Source organism: Hyposmocoma kahamanoa, unplaced genomic scaffold (assembly GCF_003589595.1).
Source record: "Hyposmocoma kahamanoa isolate Upper Pololo Valley unplaced genomic scaffold, ASM358959v1 94, whole genome shotgun sequence".
Taxonomy (NCBI): domain Eukaryota; kingdom Metazoa; phylum Arthropoda; class Insecta; order Lepidoptera; family Cosmopterigidae; genus Hyposmocoma; species Hyposmocoma kahamanoa.
Window position 1 is genome coordinate 1,780,534 of NW_020654878.1, and position 22,031 is coordinate 1,802,564.

General features: G+C 37.0%; 1 protein-coding gene across 1 annotated transcript in view; it reads left to right on the forward strand.

The window, feature by feature from the left end:
* The window catches only part of LOC113237831 (cadherin-87A-like), a 66,089-nt gene that overhangs the window by 6,949 nt on the left and 37,109 nt on the right, over positions 1-22,031 (forward strand). The gene's annotated exons all lie outside the window — the stretch shown is intronic.

Genomic DNA, 22,031 nt, shown 5'->3' on the forward strand with positions numbered 1-22,031 from the left:
ATGTAGGGTGCGGACAGCATTGTTGGTGTAATTCCGGGATTAACTCTTCAAGCCGTCCACATCCGAGCACAACAATCCATTGCGTGATATATATCGACGCCTCCTACGTAAAGTATCGTATGTCGAAATTGCCAAGTTTACAGGGGAGTGTTTTAAAGTTCTCCGTTTCATTCGGCAAAGCTTGTTACTCACATAGAGTGATCATCTAATAGATCATCTAGCCTATATCTAGGATTTTATGATACTCAACGTGTGTAACGAGATTTGCCGAACAAAAGTGAGAAATCTGAAGTCACGTGTTATGCTTATTTCAGTGAATTCAGAACTTTAAAAGGCTCCCCTGTAAACTTGGCAATTTTGACATACGATACTTTACGTGGGAGGCGTCGAATTATGCTTATTTACATAAATGTGAGTTTCAAAAAATGATACCTTGCTATAAAAAGGATGGGTTTTTCACCAAAGTAACCTGCAATCTGTAAGGCTAGTACGACATGGTGCATCTTGCGCGAGAGCGACATAAAGCGCGAGATATTGCTATACTCCCGTAGATAATAGCAATATCTCGCCTTGTACCAGCCCTTCTGTACGACTAATGTCGATCTACTAGACCTAGGGGAGGTTTGAGTTAGATTATAAACGATTGCTCACTGCATTTTTTACCGAAAATTAACTGAATGTTAACTAAAAGTATTCTTTTTTATAATAAACTAACCTCCGGTTAAAAAACCGATCAAAAGTCATTCATCCCCTAGTTTGCCACCCTAAGAGGTGGAATATTTTCTTGAAATTTTCCTCAAATTGTACCTTCTTTCCAACAAAAAAAGAGTCATCAAACTTGGTTCACAAATGGCGATCGCGTAACATACATACAAAAATAAACATACAGATGAATTGAGAACCTCCTCCTTTTTTGAAGTCGGTTAAAAATAAGCATTATTCTAAATAAAGATTATGTTTACACAACAAACTAAACGTATACATGTGAAAATTGGTAAATTAAAAACAAATTATTTAAAATTATTCATTTTGATATTATGTGTAGTTCAGAATATTGTGGGTGTGTGTGGCTTGCATTATTATTAAGACATATTTGCTTGGTGACTTTACCAAATCAGTCAGCCGTGACCATGGAATCTGTAAGAGCATCTTAGAATAACACACATACTCATAGCCCCGCAGTAGAGAAACCCTGGGTCGCGGGTGCCATGGACACAAACATAGACAACTAAAAATTACACCCTATCTCTCGGGCGAAATAAATGCAGGCCATGCAAATATTTCTCCCGGCCCGGAAATCGAACCCAGGATCTCTGCGTGAAAGTCCAGTATTGTAACCGTCTGGGCTATGGAGGCAGTTGAAGCGCTGCTAATTTTCGTACAATTCAACAAACAAACGAAATTGGTATATAATATGGTAGAAGGGTGGAATAGAGGCCCAAGATTGGTTATACGGACCCACACTCCATATTGGATGGATAACGGTTGAATAAATAAAGAAAGAAAGAAATTACACACTAAAGCACAACAAGCAGAAAATACATTGATACAAATAACAAAATAGTCAAAATGATGGGTAGGTACCAAATGTCGTGCTCCATTACACTTGGCGCAACATCACGGCGATAGAGTTACAATTAAGCGTATGGCTACTACGATAGCTATGTACCGATTCAAATTGACTAACAGGTGACCGACACGACAGATGAATATAGAAATAGTGGTTTTGGATATAGTAGCAAATATGGAGCAAGTAATTTCGAAGCTGCGGTTGCATAGTCCACAGAACGCACCAAAAACTTTGGTAGATAAAGCAATTTACACATGTCTATCTATAACATTTGTGTAGCTCTCACATCGTGTACACTGGTTTACAAATGGGCCACCCGCTTCTCACCATTGTTGCATATCAATGGATCGTCAATTATCTCACTATATAGGGGAACGCAATAGTGCTGTTGCGCGTTTACCAAGATATTCTTGATAGGTACTTCAAGGTATTTTATAGATTTTTTTTGTATACAGTACACTCACGATTACAATCTTATATGATGTTAAGCGGCGACAGTGCAAAAAATAGCCTCAAACTGTAACTTTCGGGAAACACGGACACCGGCAGTGTATTTCTTAGCTTTGGCGTAAGCAATGAGGAAGCAAAGCGGTGGTATATCAACGACTTAAGGATGGAATGTCCCGGTTCCGAACTTTCTAGTCGACCGCAGGAAGAACGGTGAGTGAGGAATGAAATTGCAAAGTCCCTGTGCATACTCCAAAATGGTTCCGATTAAATATCGACTAGTGGGCTACTTTTCTACTACTGCTTACTACCTAGTTTGAAACCAGGCAATGAGTGTAATTTCTGGCACATTTATTATATTTGGGAACTGGTCTCCTCTAAGTAGAAAAGAGACAGTACAACATGATCACCCAATGCATTGGAGACACCATGTGACTTCAATACCATTCTCGTAATCTCGTAAATTTTTGGCTCTGAGTCTAGAGTAGAACAGTCTGGGTATCAAATACGTCATTGATTTTGTACATACTTACCATCAAGCATGTTTCTTATTCTGGTAGGCAGAAACTTCCTGAGAAACCTCTTTCGCCTCCTTCCTTACTTCCATGGTCTCTTTACACTTGCCTGTTTATTCTTGAACATCCGTAATTTGATCCGTCTTTCGAGGTCTACTTCTCGTCGCGTTTTTTACCAAATCTGCTCAATAAATTTGTAATAGTTTCCTACATTAATTTTTGTAACTCTGAACTGTGAATAATTCTTTTAAATCGACGTAAATTCACCTATAATTACAGGTAAGACATATGATGTTGTTTTGTTTTATTAACGGATGAAATTAATTTGCTATGATGTCACCCACTGTTTGCGACGCAAATTGAGAGAATTGATTGCCAAATTCAGACAGACAATTTCAGTGCCGTTGATATGGTCCAACAATTAAGCAACTATAACATTACATTTGAAGATCCCGAACGCCCAATACTTTGCATTGTTGGATTCATATGAACTTTTTGAAATTGATTGCGATCTGGGTATTCTGGAAAGTTCCCGAAGTGAATTCCGTTGCTCTGGTGCTGATAGTACAGGGAATTCTCTAGTTCGACAGCAGTTCATTTTATTTTTTTGGATTTACAAGAGACTTCGTCAAAAATATCTAACCTAAAAAAATCTTGCTCTGTAACTTGCTCAAAAGTTTCCATTATACTGGCAGTGCTCTGGATGGCAATGGACACTGCTGAATCAATCACACCCAGAGCTGCGACCGCAGATTGGTATGGTTGTCTGCCACATTATTATTACCTATCGTTAAAAGCTTTATAGTTACATAAAACCCCGTATATACACTAGCGACACTACTCATGTAGAAGCTATTGGCTCTTTAAAATTGTTAAAAATTCCAAGAAAAATGAAGCCTACCTTGTAAGACATAAAAAAACACATTGGAATGCAAAAATCTGTCTTAGAAGACAAGCGACAGCCGTGATGGAGACAGCCCACGGTACTCGTGGAACCGGTAATTGCGCAATGCTGTACTAATGCACTGTACAAGTCTGGCGTGTGCGCAGAAAAGATCTGAATAACTTTATGTCTTACGGCATGTGCCTATTCCTCACCATGTTGTACTACGTGTAAGGTACAGGTTATCGCATAGATGAGAGGGGCAAAATCATGACCAATTCTCTTCTCAAGACTCTTTTCTTTATCGGCCACGCCTTTTAAAATACCTGCTTTAGTTACCGGACGTCCATTTGCTACTGGCATGCCATTTACGATTTTACGAGTATAGTTTTTCATGCTAGTTAGGTATCTGCTAAGGGCACGCACGTGTGCCAGTTAGGTGCATATGAATTTTGACTCTAAGTGGTTTATTTAGTACATAGTGTGCTTTGCTTCCTCCTTCCTATTCCACACGGCAAAGGAATGGAATTTGCTGTCCCGAAAACTTCAACCTGAGACTTTTATTACTGCTACCGGGCGCAGAAGCAGCATCTCTCAGGTCTTTGCGATTTAAAGCTTTGAGTGGCACTTCGACTGTTATGGACAAGTATGTTGCTTACCTGGGGCAAGACTTGTTGGACCCGTCATTTATATTATTTTTTGTTTTTTGTCTTCTTATTTGAGACGCACTTGTCGGTGGGATAATCGCCATTCATGTTTGTTGAGCACTCTAACTTTGATCTCCTGATACGATACGACACATTAACTCTTTCTCTTACTGTAGGTCGATTCAGAACCTTACGATAACTCAGTTGTCGCCCGATTCGATTTGATATCGTACGATTTCTTACTACTAAACGTCCTATTGTTTACAAAGCAAAAATGTAATAGGGAAATCTCTTATTCTTTTGAAGAAACTGGCTTTTGTTCAATTTTATTAATTTATTTTAATGCAAGACTAATGCATTTCTATAGTTTTGGCATTTGAAGTCTTAAAAATGTACATAAAGGTCATTCGTTTTTCTTATAATCTATTTCACCGACTAACTCCGTAAACGCTGTTGCATAACGATATCGTATGCGAATTGAATGTTCTGAATAGCTCGGAAAGCGCCCTTGGATTCGAGAACAATATCCAATCGAACGATTCGGTTAAAATATCGAAGAGTTCTGAATTGGGGTCCTGATCTAAATAACTTTGTCTAGGTCTCCCTCTGCCTCTTTTTCCTCATATGATGCTTCTAAGACAACTGTCGTGATATATCAGACGCTCTACCATCTTATATTGTCAATCTTATTACATATGTTTTTCGTGAAAATACTCCAAAGTTTGTCGTTATAATCGAAAGAAAGATCCAACAAACTCAAACAAAAATTCCTCCGATCCCGCTGAACTTCAGCCAGCGACATTTTCGCCTTCGCTCTGCCAACTGAACTACAGAATGAGACAGCAGATATTACGAATTTCTGTCCTTGCTGCAGATCTTTGTTTCTGGTTTCTTTCTTTCTTTCTTATATCGGCGGACTAAAGCACATAAGTCATAATCCAACATCATTCATTTAAATGAATACATCTATCGGCTAAAGCACATGAGTCAAATTCATTTGTTACTTCATAAATTTGTAACTTTATTCTAGAGGCGTCATTTTCAAATTTATCATTCTCTACACATCTTCCAACACTATAAACAACAAAAAATATATAATTATATGAAGTACTTTTTTGACTTATGTGTTTAGTCCGCTGACCATAGATATTATCATAGGCATTTCTCAAGACAAGTCACGGCAGGAGAAGCGGGAACTGTTTGCTAAATATATTGTTTTAGGTATTTACTATTGAATATTTGATACTAAAAATATACGATACACCTAAGGATATTGTCCAAAGAATGTACTAATTTGTTACACAATAGGCTGTACTTTATCCGGCCGTATTAAATTCGGCAAACAGCCTAAGATAAAAGTTTAACACTGATTATTTAAGAATGAAATATCTATTTTTGTACAAGTGTACTTTTGTTTTACACTAAAAAAACATGCCAGAACAGTTGATTTTATAATTTTCCACGTCTCTCGACCACTCTTGTGATTCGGTAATGCTACCGTAATGATGCCGTAATCACGATTCGTTTTTGTTGTGGAATAAAATGTAAATATTACATTTTTTTCTTCAAGTTTTATGAGGAAGTGTCTTTGTTATATAATTGCCTCAATGATAATTACACTTAACGGTATTGCCATTGACTTACAAATAAAATTGCTTATTTATCGAGTTCTTAGGTTTTCGCGATTGTTACATATAGGAAGTGAAACTATTTTTTAAAAAAGGAGGATTTTCTTAATTCGACTGTTTTTTTTTTAATGAATGAATTATTCCTTATAGCACATTAAAAATTACAATGAAAAACATAGGAAATTTTAGTAGCAGTACCTACAGTTCCTTGTGAAAGAGTTAGTCCATGGAAGTACTGCCACCTTATCTATTTCTCTAGCCAAGAAGTAGTGAGTTCCGGTTTTGAAGGGTATAAGGGTGCTGATGGAGTTACAAACCCATGGGACTTATCAACTTATATCTCAGGGTGACGGGCGCTGTGGCAGTGAGTGTGGTTTATAGCTCTGCGATTTAAAGAATTGAGTGGCACGGCAACTGTTATGGACAGATGTGTCCATTACCACCAGGCGCAAGACTTGTTCGTCCCGTCGCTTGATATAATAAATAAAATTACAGACTTGGTCTTCACTCCAAACCTATTATCTTTTATCGCTGATCATCTCAAACATCGTAGACAATTTGTGCTTTCGGTCAAGGGATTTAGATCAAGTACTTCCTTAGATATTAATGAACAAGTAGGGGCTACCATTCCCCTACGCTCCCCAACTAAGGAAAATCGACAATAAAAGTCATAATTTATGCAATTTAAATTTTTATTAGTTATGAACGTTCGCTTCACATATCTGGGTACTAAATAATCATAGAAAAAATATGAAACTAAAATAAAATATTTGGTTAAAGCAGAAAAAACTAAAACGTGTCATTCGCTCTCATTATCCCACTGTTCGGGAAATGGGAGCCGGTAAGAATCCCATATGTCAAATGGGAGCCATTATACATAATCAGTCTGAAAAAAAATTAAGTAATAAAATATATAAGTTAAAAAGTAACGAAAATAAACAAGAAAGTATTAAACGAATACCCAGTGAATATTGCAATGGGATAAGGAGAGCCAAATAGCTCTCATTACCCGCGTAACATCGAATTGAAAAGGGAATAAAACAGTAAAAACACTTCTGTTTTTATTGTGATTTCAAGCATAACTTCTAAAATTTGACATAGGTAGTGTAAATACAATGTAGTATCTATGAATTTTAATGCTTACCTGGGAGGGTGAAATTTAGCAGATTTTATAAGCGCGGAGCGAAAAACACACAATCATCTCATACGACTAAACGCGGGGTTCTACGGGGGCGCCCACGGGACTCGAACCTTGTCGAACGTTAACGAAGACATAGGAGTGCCGTTTGCACAAATACGAACATTGGGAAAGTCCAGTTTAACACCGCTCTCATTACCCGCGGGCTCCCAATACCCCACGTTCCCCTACTTTCCCATAATCGATTTCAGGAAAACTTGGCAAATAGATATGATACGTACTTTTGAAATAGTTTATTTTCAATGCTATCATGATCGTATCAATGATTCACCGAAGCTACATCGTAACCCATTAAGCAGTGACGCAAAGTAAGAACTAATTACCATATATCAGAGATAATCTCGATCTAAGTTGAATATATTATCTTGTTCTCGGGGTTTCCCTACGCATTGCCAATCCTGGCTTTCGAGACTGCAGATCTACCGGATCCACTGAAAATCATAGCACTTGCAATGAAACGGTACAAAGCAGAGTGGATGACGAATTTAGCAGACGGAGACAGAAAGCGAGAAAGATGAAGTGTGTTTCGAGAGGGTACCAAACGTGCAAACTATTTCGCTCTTATTGCATACCGGCTCAAGCCGATTCAGCTTTAATAAGTGTGGTGAGACTTAATTAATGAATGAATGAAATATTCTTTATTGCACATTAAAAATTACAACGACAAAACAGAACAGTAATGGAAGTATCACAGAGTAAGATAATGTACAGCAGATGGCCTTATTACTAAGTAGCAAATTCTTCCAGGCAACATTAGGATAGAGATTTAACAGTTGGAATGGGGGGTGCAACCAAAGAATATCTTGTAATGAAAGTGGTTATAAATAAATATAGTACTCATCAATAAAGTAAATATATAAACAATAATATCAAATACATACATTATTAGAATAAATACACAAATAATAATATTATTATTTTTATTTATATATATATATGTATATAATACGAATACTTAAATACTAGATTGATGGTGTGACTCTCTTTAAACCGTTAACACAAACCAAATTGGTATTTTTCACGTAGCCATAGACCATAATTTGCAAATAAATACAGACGGCGTGTCCAAAACACTCGAACTAACCTGTTGTGAAAATAATAGATCGTTATGAAGAAAGTTCTCAGAATTGTATAACAGGAAACCGAATTTTCCGCTCAGTTGAGTTTAACTGATTTTCGGTTATTATTTTAACTGTAGTGGTTAAACTTTTTTTCATTATATCAAATAGTGTGTTAAGTCGTGATGGATGGAATCCGGGCTTGCACTTCAACTACACTAACACACAATGCACGATATACTTACCTGCACATTGCTTTTTGCTATTGATAAACCGCACCGCGTTGCCCTCTAGGCGATATCTGAAAATAAATGCGTTGGTTTCGGGCAACAACCGCACTTGCGATTCTTTAATTTCGCTTATATAAATTGATTATTACGTATATTTATTTGATTTCGTTCCAGTTAATTATTTTGTATTGTATGTTTTTTCGTCTATTATTTTCTTATTATTGTGCGTGCTTGCGGGAAGTCAGTTCAGAAGCAGAAGAGCTCTATGTGAAAGAGTTTTGTCCAGGGAAGTACTGCCACCTTACTTATTTCTGCAGTAATGTCAGCATTACTGTGCTCCGGTTTTGTAGGGTAAGGGTGCTGATGAAATTACAGGCACATGGGACTTATCAACAGTCCCATTTGTAATTTAAATCTCTGAGTGGCACTGTAACTGTTGCGGACAGGCGTGTGGCTTACTATCAGGCGCACGACTTGTTCGTACCGTCACTTGTTAGATAAAGATTTATGAAAAGACGACATGGCTCCAGAATCCATACAAATTTGATTCAATGTGTATTCCATAGCATTTAAGTTTATTTGAAAAGAGCAATCCCTAGAGTTAATTGCTCGTTCTTCTCAGGGAAGTCAGCGTAGTGAACGAGCGGTAGCTTAAATGTGACGGTTTTAAGTGTAAATTTGTTTTGTCTATGGAATAAATGATTTTTTGGCTTTGGCTGTGCACGTCATTGTATCTATCTACCGACCTGAAAGATAAGTTTTTCCGGAGAGACTACGGGCTCGACAGGGTACGGCGGGCGTCCGGGCCAAGCCCTCCGCCAGTTATACGTCTTCCCGGGCGTCTTTGGCGGACCCGGACTTTAGTATGGACTCGCCGGGGTTTGTGGTTAGCTGCAGGGACGAACATGTTCGTCTGCCCCGGTAGCATGTGTCCGGTAGCCCGGAGAGCTAGTAGAGGATGAGCTAGACATCTTCCGGTTCCTTCCGGCCGCGTAGGAACTTGGGAACTAGAGAGACACCGTTCATTCGGCGTCGGGAAGTGAGCGTTCCTTACAGCTCCGCCACCAATGAGGAGATTTGGTAGTCGGCTTAGAGTCGGCGGCTCAACTGTGGCAACCGTTACTCGGAGTAGTGCGGAGCGCGACGGGAAGTGAGCGTGCCTACAGCTCCGGTAGCTATCTGGAAAATAGGGAGGGTGCTGTACGTGCACCCGGGCGGCTCACCTAAGGCACTAGCCTTACAGAGAACCAGATGAAGTGCGTGCAAACGTGTTGATCCCGGGTTAGGACCTGATTTAGATTTGGGTGGATGGTAAGAGGTTGATAGAGGTTGATAAGTTTTGTTTATAGTGCTCCCACTATAAACAAAACTTATGTAGAAAGATATGGGACTGTGGATGTCATTCTGAGTCAACGCCACGTGCGTGTAATTTCACCAAGCGCCCTTCAAAACCAGAACGTAGTATAATGCTCACATTACAGCTTGGCGGTACAAATGGGTAAAGAATGAAGAAGGCGCAAGTATGGCGCAATTTAAAGCCTATAGTAAACCGTGTGCACTGAATAATAAGATAAGTTACAGCAAAAAGCAAGTTTTTGTAATAACTTTATAACGTTACCGTATATAAAACTAATTGGTTTATTGAACTTAACAATACTACTATTGTGTGAAACACTGGCCGTCCTTACCACTGTTACAAATCGCCATTCTTTTACCGTTAGATCTAAGATGAGATATTTTGTAAATAAGTCCAAACGTTTGCTTAATTAGACCTACTTATTGCAACATAGCGGTGGTAGCATTGAGAGGTCAAATCGGTTCGAATCTTTAAGCAGGCTGTTTCCCGTACTAATACGGTTCATTTTGCTTGGGTCGAGCGGCAGGGCTTTATTTCGGAATGATTTTTCTTTTTACAATAATATGTAAATATGTATACGTGTCCTATTTAGTTCAGTTGATGTAAAAAAATCATTGGTATATGTGAAGTAGGTACCTATTGTATACAGCGGTTTTCTTAAAAAAATTCGAGGTAAGTTGGTGTTTTTTTTCTATCGTGAAATTTTTTAGGAACACTGTTTTCACACCGTATAGTAATCAATGTAAATCCTCAATTTTACTATAGTGATTGATTCAACATTTTTACTGTTATGCGAAGTCAACCTCGCTCGATCTAGCAATTAATATAAAAATAAAATAATGTTATATAATTAACTCTACAATGCTATAGAAATCACTCAAAAAAGTTAAAATAATTTTTGCACAAAAGACTGACCGACAAGCAACATTAGCTAATAGCAATGACACAAATAAAAATCCACTCAATTAAGGCCCAGTGAAGTAATTACCAATTATTCTATCATATCTCCGCAATGTTACAGGAATCACCTAATAATTAATTTTTTTGACAAAATAACAGTGACCGACAAAGAATATTAACTTATAGCAATGACACAAAAAGAACACGCAATTAAGGCCCAAACCTTGCATACACGTACAAAACAATTAAATCGTCTAAATAGAACAAAAAGTAAAGAATAATTCGTTCACACGGGATTACCTCGATTGGTGTTCAGCTAAACTATGTCGTGGTATGTCTTCTGATGTAAGTCTGCGAACGCGAGGTGGTTGTGTAATATGCACCATTGTTCTAAATGGCATTTACTGAGTTTTGTTGTACAGTGCGTGGTCTATGTTTTATGAAATAAGATTTTTTACTTACTTTACCTACATTTTAGAATAGAGCTTGCGGATGCTCTGTACATGATTAATTATGAAACAGAGAAACAAGAAAGGTTCCATAACAAATAGTACAATTCTTAATAATGTATAATTAATAAATAGTTCTTAACTGCCTCGTGGTCGAACGGTTACAATCCTGGTCTGCCACGCAGAGGTCCCGAGTTCGTTTCCCGGGCCAGGAGAAATATTTGTATGGCCGACATTTATTTCTCTCATGAGTTTGGGTGTAATTTGTGGTTGTCTATGTGTGTCTCTATTGAGCCCGCGACACAGGGTTTCCCTAGTGTGGGGCTAAGGGGTGTGCGTTATTTATTTATTTATTATATGGCAGAGTATATTCGTCGGTGTCTTGTAGAAAGGGTGTAAGCGATATTTCGTAGATTTTTCAGGGGAGCATATTTAATGACTATATTAAAACATTTACTTATATTTTTATTTATTTACTCACATTACATTATTGTGACAAAAAGGTAGCCGATGTCCTTCTCCTAGGTCCCATCTTCATATCAAAATTCAAATTTGGTTCAGCGGCTTAGGTGCAAAAATAAAACAGAATTACTGTCGCATATACAATAATAGTTTAGGTAACACATGACTAACTATATCCATATATTATAAACAATGTATATACCCATTTTTATTAACATGGATTTCCGAAAAGTAACGCCTGAATCTATTAATCCTTTTCAAACATTCCAAAAGTTTAAAGAGAGGTATTATTTACTCGTAAAATACCATCGCCTGTCGATAAAGAATTCCACAATTACTTATTATCGATTAGTCTGACAAACATTTGACACCTTTTCTAAATCTATAATTAAAAAAATAATTGATTCATAGTCAAATATAAATAATAGACTCACCGTGAAATTTCTACGCAACAATTGACTTAGATTTTAATGACCTAATTTCTATTGATTCTTACGCTCAAACACAACGCTGCAAACTGTTGTTGTGTAAAGAAAAAGCATGATTCTGGCGCTTTCTATGACGTATTTTTTTTAGCCTGCTGTTGTTTTAATCACTTCGCGTCAGATAAAATAATTGTACCAAAAAACGGACGAAAACGCTTTAAGAGTCGTAATCTAGAACTGTACTCAATGCTCAAGTCAGAGTATGGTTTAAAGCACTCGAAATCATACTCAAGTCCCTGCTATTAGGGTCGTATTTCCAGTGCTTGAAATCATACTCAAATTCAGGTTTGGTTGATTCCGCACAACAGCGAAAGTGTTGAATCTATCACTTTAACTAACCTATCGGTGTAAAAACATATTCCTAAAAATTTTCATGATAAAAAAAACACAAACTCAAAATTTTACAAGAGAACCTCCATATTCAATAGGTGCTTTACACGTACCACAGATTTTTCTTTTATATACTGAACTAAATAGAACACGTATACGATATACATTAACAAATCGACGCCTCCTACGTAAAGTATCGTATGTCGAAATTGCCAAGTTTACAGGGGAGTGTTTTAAAGTTCTCCGTTTTATTCGGCAAAGCTTGTTACTCACATAGTGATCATCTAATAGATCATTTAGCCGATATCTAGGATTTTATGATACTCAACGTGTGTAACGAGATTTGCCGAACAAAAGTGAGAAATCTGAAGTCATGTGTTATGCTTATTTCAGTGAATTCAGAACTTTAAAAGGCTCCCCTGTAAACTTGGCAATTTTGACATACGATACTTTACGTGGGAGGCGTCGAAATGGCTCTAATTTCTTTTGTTAAAAAATACATTCTGAAATAAAGTCCTTACCGCTCGAACCAAGCAAAATCAACCGTATTAGTATGAGAAATATTTTAATTCCAGCTGAGGTTGAGGGTATTGCATTGCAACTTACCTTATATTTAGTAAACGAGTTATAAAATTACACAAGACTAAATGATATTTAATAACACTCAAGGAAATATATAATAACATCAATAAAACCTCCAGTTCGAACAAAACAATTCAGTTGTTACTATTATCTTTAGAAACTGTAACATTGACATTAGAAACTTTGCCTGGTACATTCAATTAAATTAAATTAAAAATTGAATAGGACTTTATTCATCAAACACCCACACATATACATAGAACATCACGCGATGTGGTGAAAAGGACAAAGCCTCAGCATAGTGTTATCTTTCGGATCTCCGCTTGTGTTCTCGTTTGAACTTTTGGAGGTTATGTGACCTCCAAAAGTTCAAACAGGAATAGCAAACCCAAAACAAAATGTGTTCAGGAATTTCAACTGTACATTTCGCATATTTTTTAAACTGCCTCCGTGGCCGAACGGTTACCATGCCGGACTGCCATGCAGAGGTCCCAGGTTCGATTCCCGGGGTCGGGAGAAATATTTGTATGGCCTACATTTATTTCTCTCGTGAGTTTGGGTGTAATTTGTGGTCGTCTACGTGTGTGTCCATGGCACCCGCGACACAGGGTTTCCCTAGTGCGGGGCTATGTTGAGTGTGTACGTTATTATTATTATTTTTCAAACAAACGCATACAAATTATGTCAACAAGTCTTTAAACGGGAGTTTGCAATTGTTTTTTGAAAAATGTCCAGCGGTTTAACGAAGCTCTGCGCCGCGTCGCCCGTTGTCCCGTCAGTCGCAATCGAGCGCATGCCGACGTCGGATCTGTGTCATTCTGTGTCCAATTTTCTCCGCCTGTTCTTATTTTATTCATATTAATCTTCAGAGCGCGGGTTGCGGGACGCAAGAGGCGGTCCCCCGTACCTCACCTCACCTCCTAAAACGTAGGCTCACGTTGAAATTCCTCGCATCAATACGTACTAAATTACTAGAGACTACGATGGGAGCATAAACCTCTGATTTTTATTTCTAAAAACACCATGATAGAACCAGCATGTCGAAGAAGGTTACAACATGTGAAGTCCCTAACCCGCATTGGGTCAGTGGACTGAGTTTTAAACTTTGTTCTTAGAGAAGACTCGTGACCAGCGGACGTGTAATAACTTGATGACCATTTTGTTGTTATTGAGACACTGAAATGACCTAACTATGCGGTTCGTTATGTTCAGTTATTTTAATCAATATTTTGACGTTTGTTGATTCAAGTGTAAAAAAATATTTAATCGATTACTTATGTGTTGAATATTTTTTCGTTATTCCACTAGAGAAAGGAATATTCTTGTGGTTTTGGCATGTAGAGCGGATGGATGTAGGAAGAACTTCTAAATAAAAAACATTCGCATAGTAAACCTGTTTGATTTACTATGCGAATGTTTTTTTTATAACATTAAGTGACGGGATGAACAAGTCGTGCGCCTGATGGTAAACTACACGCCTGTCTATAACAGTTATACTGCCACTTAGAGCTTTCAATTGCAAAGATCTAAGGGGCACTTCCACTGCGCCCGTCACCCTGAGACATAAGTTGATAAGTCCCATGTGCCTGTAATTTCACCAGCACCCTTACCCTTCAAAACCGCACCACAGTAATGCTAACATTACTGTTTGGCGGCAGAAATAGGCTAGGTGCCAGTACTAACCTGCATGAACTCTTTCACAAGGAGCTCTACTGCTACTAAATGTGGATGGAAAGGTTTTAAGAGGACATCTCAGAAGGACTTACATTAACCAGATCAGTGATGTCCTCAAAAAGGTTGAAATCCGAAGTGACAAGAATAAAAGATGTTGAAAAGGGCGGTTGATGTACACGAGGTTAAAAAGTTGTGTCAAGATGGAGTAAGGTGTAATATCCTCTCTCTCTGAAAAAGATTTATATCGAAATTTGTAATAAGTATGGAGTCGTCGTTTCCGAAAAACCCAGTAAAACCGCCTAGGTTGATTGTATTTTAACTATATCAGAGTCTGACAGATTTCCTTCCAAGATATTTAGTTCCATAACTCGCAAACGCTGCCCATGTGCAAACTTTTGTCGATTCGTCAAAGGCCCAGTTTAAGCTCTATTAGGAAGGAAGGGATTGTATACCTACGTGTACGAGTTTTGTCGATAAATGTGGAATGTTTAATAATAGAGATATCAAATTCTTTCCATCTATCTCTTCTAATATCGATAATTATGGAGGTATTTTTTTAGACGGTACCTATTATTGAACTTGACACTACATAAAAATAAATAGACACAATGTCCTTATATTTTGATTATATCATTGACGTCGTTAATACAATACAGCAAAAGAAAAGGTTTTAAATAGATTCTAATTTCCGGTTTCCACAATCGTGAATTAAAAAATATTAATTATTTACTTAGTTACTATGTTAATAATGGCTTTAATAAATAGAGTTAACATGTTAATAGACACTTAATCATAGTTGTAATTAAATGCATTAATTATAAATTAGGGAATTTCAATGGAGACGAGTATGTGTACAATTTAATTAACCGTTAAGTTAGTTTAGAAATCTTGTCTAGAGGTGCTCGTAGAAGTGAAATAATATTATATTGACCAACAAAGTTATCTTCTACCAAATAATTAAACAAAATATCATATTTTTAAACAGCAAATTTAAACCACATATGAACGGAGTACTATCAACAGTACAACTGGCATTAGTTCGACCCACTAGTGCCATTTCACAAATGTTCCATCCGGTTTCACTTCTCACTTGGCCCCATATTGGACGCCAAAATGCGGTATGGCGACACTGTTGAAGAATAAAATAAAAAAGTATAACAATAAAGAAAAAGGCGTCAAGAAGACAGGGTGGGGTTGTTGGAGATGTAGTAGTACGGTGAGTGGTACAGTGTGTCGGTGTGTTTTTGAATAATGAACAAAGCTTATTCATGGTATTGTCAATCGCTCTAGAAGTGACAATAAAAATAGGTTTATAATTAAGACCGTCAACCGTTAGTTTACTGTTTACATTTATTGATGTGCTCATAGCGCCTTTTCAGTGGTATTGACTGTACAAGATCTAACAAACTTGGTCCACTATATTGATACATCCGTTCGAATCATGGAAGTAATTATATGTCATATGGTAAACCAATGGAAGGACGGTTGTTTTTCAATTCTCTCAATTGATGAGACGATGCTCATTAGTGTCATCTTGAATCATTAATTTCGGATGGTGGTACCAGTAGGAAGAACGAAGGCACTGTTCGAATATCTGTGGCAGTATTAACTTACGAGTTTTTAATTTTCGGACAGGTATATGTATTCGAGAATGTTCCAGTCGGTAACGATAAAGAAATACATTGTGATGAAACTTGTGCGTCTAAGAAGGTTCACAAACCTCGGAAAGGGTGTAAAGTCCCAAACCCGCATTGGGTGGCCAGCGTGGCGGGCTATGGCCTAACGCTTTGAGAGGAGACTCGTGCTCTAGCAGTGGGACGTATAAATGAATTTACGAAGATGATGATTGAGTTCTTAGGCTTTAACGACTGCTATACATTGAAAATGAAACTATTTTTTAACCGACGTCAAAATGTTACGCGATAACTCTGCCACTAGTGAACCGATTTTGATGATTCTATTTTTGTTGGAAAGCGGGTACCTCCATAGTGGTCCTATTTAATTTTGACGAAAATCATCCACCTCTAAGGGGGGCTGTTCACGCATGAAGATTCATTTTTATAAATAGCGCCTAAATTTTATTATAATGAGCAATTATTTTAATGGTTGATTTTGCTATTCTCCGAATCGAGGCGTTTTTCTCTCTCAATATGCTTTGAGCAGTGAGAACCAATTTTTATTATCTCCTGTATCCGGGTTGCCGTAATCCGGGTTTGAGCACTTTCCGGGAACCGATTTCAATAAAACTTGGTATATGTAATTCCACGTACTTTTGAGGTCGGTTTTTTAGTACTCTGTACTGAGATTATTTATTTGACAGCAATTGTTTCGGATGCTTGTGAGACGGAAAACGAGAGTAGATCCCGCAAAGAGCAAAAATGTCTGCGAATCGATCCGAAAAAATTGTGTTTTGTGTTCAATCGATAGCTTTGAATAAAAGCGATCTTGAAGATCAATTCTAGGGTCGGCGGACTGAAGCACATAAGTCAAAATCCAACATCATTCATTTAAATTAATACACCTACCGGCTAATGCATACAAGTCAAATTCATTTGTTACTTCATAAATTTGTAACTTTTTTCTAGAGGCGTCTTTTTCAAATTTATCATTCTCTTCACATCTTCCTACACTATAAACAACACAAAAAATATATAATTATATATTGAAAACAAATGAAGCACTTTTTTGACTTATGTGTTTTAGTCCGCCGACCCTAGAATTATGATCTAAACCTTGTCCTCAAAAGAGACTCATGATGATAATATTATTCATCTTCGCAACATTTCCTTTCACGGTAGAATCAGGTATCAAAGAAGTTTTTATTTTAGTTTCAATCTAGACAACGTTGATAGTAACCCGAGTGTGTTTCTTAATCTAAGCGTAGAGTTGTTTTGAAAATATCATCGTCTTTATTTATAAACTTCTTTTTACAACTGTTATGTGTAGTATAAGAAATCCCATTATTCTTAATGGACGCTTTGATAATTTGTCGTTTGTTTAACTCTATTGTACCTACAAATCTAATAAATACGTTCAGCACGAAACTTGTTTCAGTTTTATTAGTTTCTTAGTCAGTGCCGTAGCTTGCATTTGGACAGTTGTTGGTTGCAGAATAGAATTAGACTCGAGTTTAGAGGTTTGTTGATCAACTTGATTGACTAGGTTTGTCAAACATTAAAAAGAGTATGATTCTTTTGAATGTTGTTTGTAATATATATTTTGTTAGTTTTTTGTTGAACATCGTAATTAAACCTGCATGTCAATGAAGGTTCGTATTAGGCTAGCGTGGTGGATTATGACCTTAATCCTTGCCTGAGAGGAGACCCGCGCCCGGCGGTGGGACTTATAAATGGGTTGATGATGAATGAATGAAAGAGATTTTTGTTATTTGACGCTATATTTAACGTTGATTGTTAGTATAACAGACGAGATCTTGTAAACTTGATATAAATAAACAAAAGGTTGACGACTCCTTAAATAAACTAAGTCCATTTTTTTCGCTTTTAAAGCAGTTGACAACATAAATAGGCCTTGTTCTTTCAAACAAACCGTCGTCATTATCAACTTTAAAATGCTGTTCACATATTGACGTACGTAAAGAATAACTTATAGTAATCGATAAATTCAAATATTTTATAAACTTTTAACGATCAGTCGAACAATTGGGTGGTCAAAGGTTGTTTTGGATGATCTGAATCAAATTGGTGAGTAGTTCGTGTATTTTTTAAATGTTCATAAAACACGTTCATTAAATATATATATATAAAATAAAATAATATATACACGTTCATTAAGCAATATGCTGGCACGGCGCTTTGCGCGCTGCTCAGACCAGGTAAAGGTCACCCTGTTCCGGGCATACTGTCAGGCGTTTTATACCAGTCAGCTGTGGTATAGCTACACTAAACGGTCATTCGGCATGTTACGGGTGCAGTATAATAACGCATTTCGTACCATGTTGGGTTTGTCATGGCGTTGCAGCGCATCTGGTATGTTTGCCCTGAACAGGGTGGACGATTTTTACGCTTTAATGAGAAAACGAAAATGGTCTTGTACTGAGAGGCTAAAGAACTCGAAAAACTTATTGGTGCAAGTCATTTTTTCGCGATGCTATTGTTGTTTTTAGACGTTTTTGTAATTATTATTATTATTTTACAGTTTTTAATCATAGTGTAATTTTAATCTAATTTTTTAATTTTTATATTTTTAAATTTAATTATATGTAATTTTGTAAATTAATGGGATTTATGCCTAAATAAATAAATTTATTATTATTATTATATATTATTTTTTTTAAAAAAACGACGATATGTTTCCAACATCGTATATACATCTCGATCGTCGTCGACATTAGAACGAAAACGCTCTCAATGGCTACTTGATAAGCAAACCTGGGAAGCAGATTTCTTTTAATGCCTTATGTATAGTTCTTCATTAACTATAATGTTCTCTTCATGAAATTATAAAACATTGTAACATATATTTGCAAAATTTTCTACACTGCAATCTATACCGTGAGAGCATTGTGTCGTAAGGATTTTTTATCTCGCTCTTATTAGACCAATTTCATATCAATTATTAGTTTGCAACTCTGCGCTTGTGCAACTGTTCTATAATGCAAGTGTGTTAGTTCTGGTGTCTTGCAGCACACGCATTATGTTTTACTTGTAGAAAGAAAGTGTTTTTGGCATCGATATTCTCAGTTTAGTATTGACTAGTTACGAAAAGAACTACACCATGCTATTTCGTAGATATCGTAGAGAGCAGTATAAGTGCGCGTTTGACCTCCATCTCACCTGATGTAAAGTGACGATGAGGTCGACGATGGAGCGTACACACCTAAATAATGCCTATTCACTCTCGCCTTGAAAAGGCTCAAGTTGTAACGTTCAGGGAACAAGTCTGCAGACAGGGCATTCCACTCCATAGTCGTTCGCCATATAAATGTGGAAGCATAACGGCTTCGTGCGAATCTTTGGAATATCCACAACATAGGGGTGGAACCCAAGCCTACGCCTAGTCCCCCGGCGATGGAAAAGGGAAGGCGGAATTAAATCGTGTAATTCAATCGCACACTCTTCGTGATATATCCTGTAAAATACCGATAAGCAGGCAACTTTAAGGCGGTGTTCAAGGCTCTGTAGTTTCGCGTCCACTTATTCCGAGTCACTTATAAGGTATCTTAAAAATCCTGGTTCAAGTTGATCTGAAGGTTATATTTAACGCGCTTTTACTTGCCTTGATCTAAAATTAATGTCCGCCATATTTTTTCCTAGTTTGATTATATCCTAGTTCAATATTCAGAGGAGGATACATACATACCCGACACATTTCACGAAACTACATAGTTCTAAAATAAAGAAGCATCGACACAATAAGATGTCGGGTCACCAAGGTCATTAAAAAGGTCAGCATTGCTAACTCGTATAGTCATATGTATATGCGCAAGTCAAATATATCTTCGTTTTGTCTTTACTTTGCTTCATGATATCTACAAAGGTCGATACGCTGTAATTTCTTTCAATGTCCTTAGATTACCGTGCAATTAATTAACATCATTAAATGGTTACTTAGCTACCAATTAAGGGATCAGGCCAGAGGCCAAGGCGAGGTGACGTGGCAACATACTGCTCGGCAGTTGTAAACATTTTCTGTGAATTTTATAAGAGAACAAAATTTACTATTTACGAGGTTTTAAACTGTAGTAGGTAACACTAAAACTTTGTTCTAAGGTTCAGCTTCAGCCTCTACCATAAGTTTACTGTGACAGTTGTCGCTAGCGACCGCGTAAATTAGCTCATAATTTTGTTTGTCATACATTTTACAGCGCCCCTAGCGGCAATAAGAAGAAACAACATTTAGTATACAAACATTTTACGCAGTCGCTAGCGATATCTGTCACTGTAATCTCATAGTAGAGGCAAATAATGGCTTCTGCGTAAATATTTTAATTATCATTCTGTTCATTTTGAAGGCTTGGTCTTATATCGCACTGTCAATACAATAGTGTATTAATTCAAAAAGTGTATTTTCTCAGAATTGACGAAAAACGAATTACTCGCTTCCCGTCAAAGATCTGTGTAAATTTATGTATAGGTTATTTCCTGCTTGCCAAATATACGTATTTAAAAATAAAAGAGAAAAAGAAATTTCATATCTTTGAATAGGGACTATTTTGTCCAGAACTAGCTCAAATAAAGCGTGTCTCATTTTGAGTTAAGTAGATACCTTTTAGTTGCTTTTTACAATATTTTAACGACGGTTTTATTGACGACTAGAGAATCATATTTTACGTTCAACAATGGTATAATCTTGAATTTTACATGTTTCGAGTTACAACACTATTGCAATAGCAGTGCGATGTGTAAATAGGTTGCATGGGACCCCACAATACAGGCTTGCCTGGTACGGAGACCGCGATAATCATACAATTGTTACTGTCAATTTTTTTTTTGTTATCAATTGGATGACATACACTATAAGTCTTCCCTTCGTTGGTGAAAGAATACACCGATCGGCGTAAGGTATTCGCTGATTGTTGCACTTGACGTACAGGAAATGGTCACATCGTGCCGGAAGGCTCCTTTTGTGCACCCCAAAACAAAATCCATGGTAGTGACCCGTTTAGTTCTTCCAGGTTGCTATCTATTGTTAGTGTTGAATTCAGCCCGCAAAACTGAACTCCTGCTTTATTCTCCTTCGATAATAAAAAAACTCCTTGATTTAAAATGGACTGTATATTCATATAAAACAAAAATGTCAATCTGACTTACGAAACAAGAAATTGTAACAAGTGCTTTCATGAGCGAATATAAAAAGTGAATGCGTAAAAATGACAATAATCGCTTATATTTATACCGGCACGATGTCTCCCACATCGTGCCGGTCCTATCAATGGGTCGCTACGCCGCTCGGCCAATCAGAGCTCTCGAATTAATCATTCTGTTCTGGACTCTAGCTCTGACCGGCCGGGCGCGTACGGCCGTCCGTAACAGTTAGCGTATCGTGACAATATTTTATTTTATTCTGTTAGAAAACATACTTTGCGTCATTAAGAATTAGTTTGATCGAAATAAGAAACAAATCTATACCATCATCATCGATACCAACGGAACGCTGACAGGCGGTCGCCATTACGAAAAGCGTCTTTGACTAGAACAGACGTGTTTTTGTTTTATTTGGATTTATAATGAAAGACCTTACAATATAATTTATAACAGTCACTGCAGTCTCATTTCTATGTCTACTTGGAAAATTCCCTTACTGTGCTATTTAAGGAATAACAATGAAAGGGACACAAATTCATTTAAAAGAATTCTTAAATAAAGCCAGCGTATCAGCCGCTTGATCCGCGCAATAGAACCTATTCAGTCCGGGAAAAATTGGAATTCGGGTTGAGATAGTATCGACTATCAAGGGGCAATGTATATGCTTCTGTAAGATACCGGATGACATTCAAAATTTGCCTTTTACGAGGTTTAAAAGTACAGTGAAACAAAAACTTTATATTAACGGGTGTTCACAGCTTCTGCGTACTTGGGTGACAAGAATTCACGACAGTGATCTGCAAGATTGTTTCTACATATAATATTTTAAATACATAGTAACTGATAAAT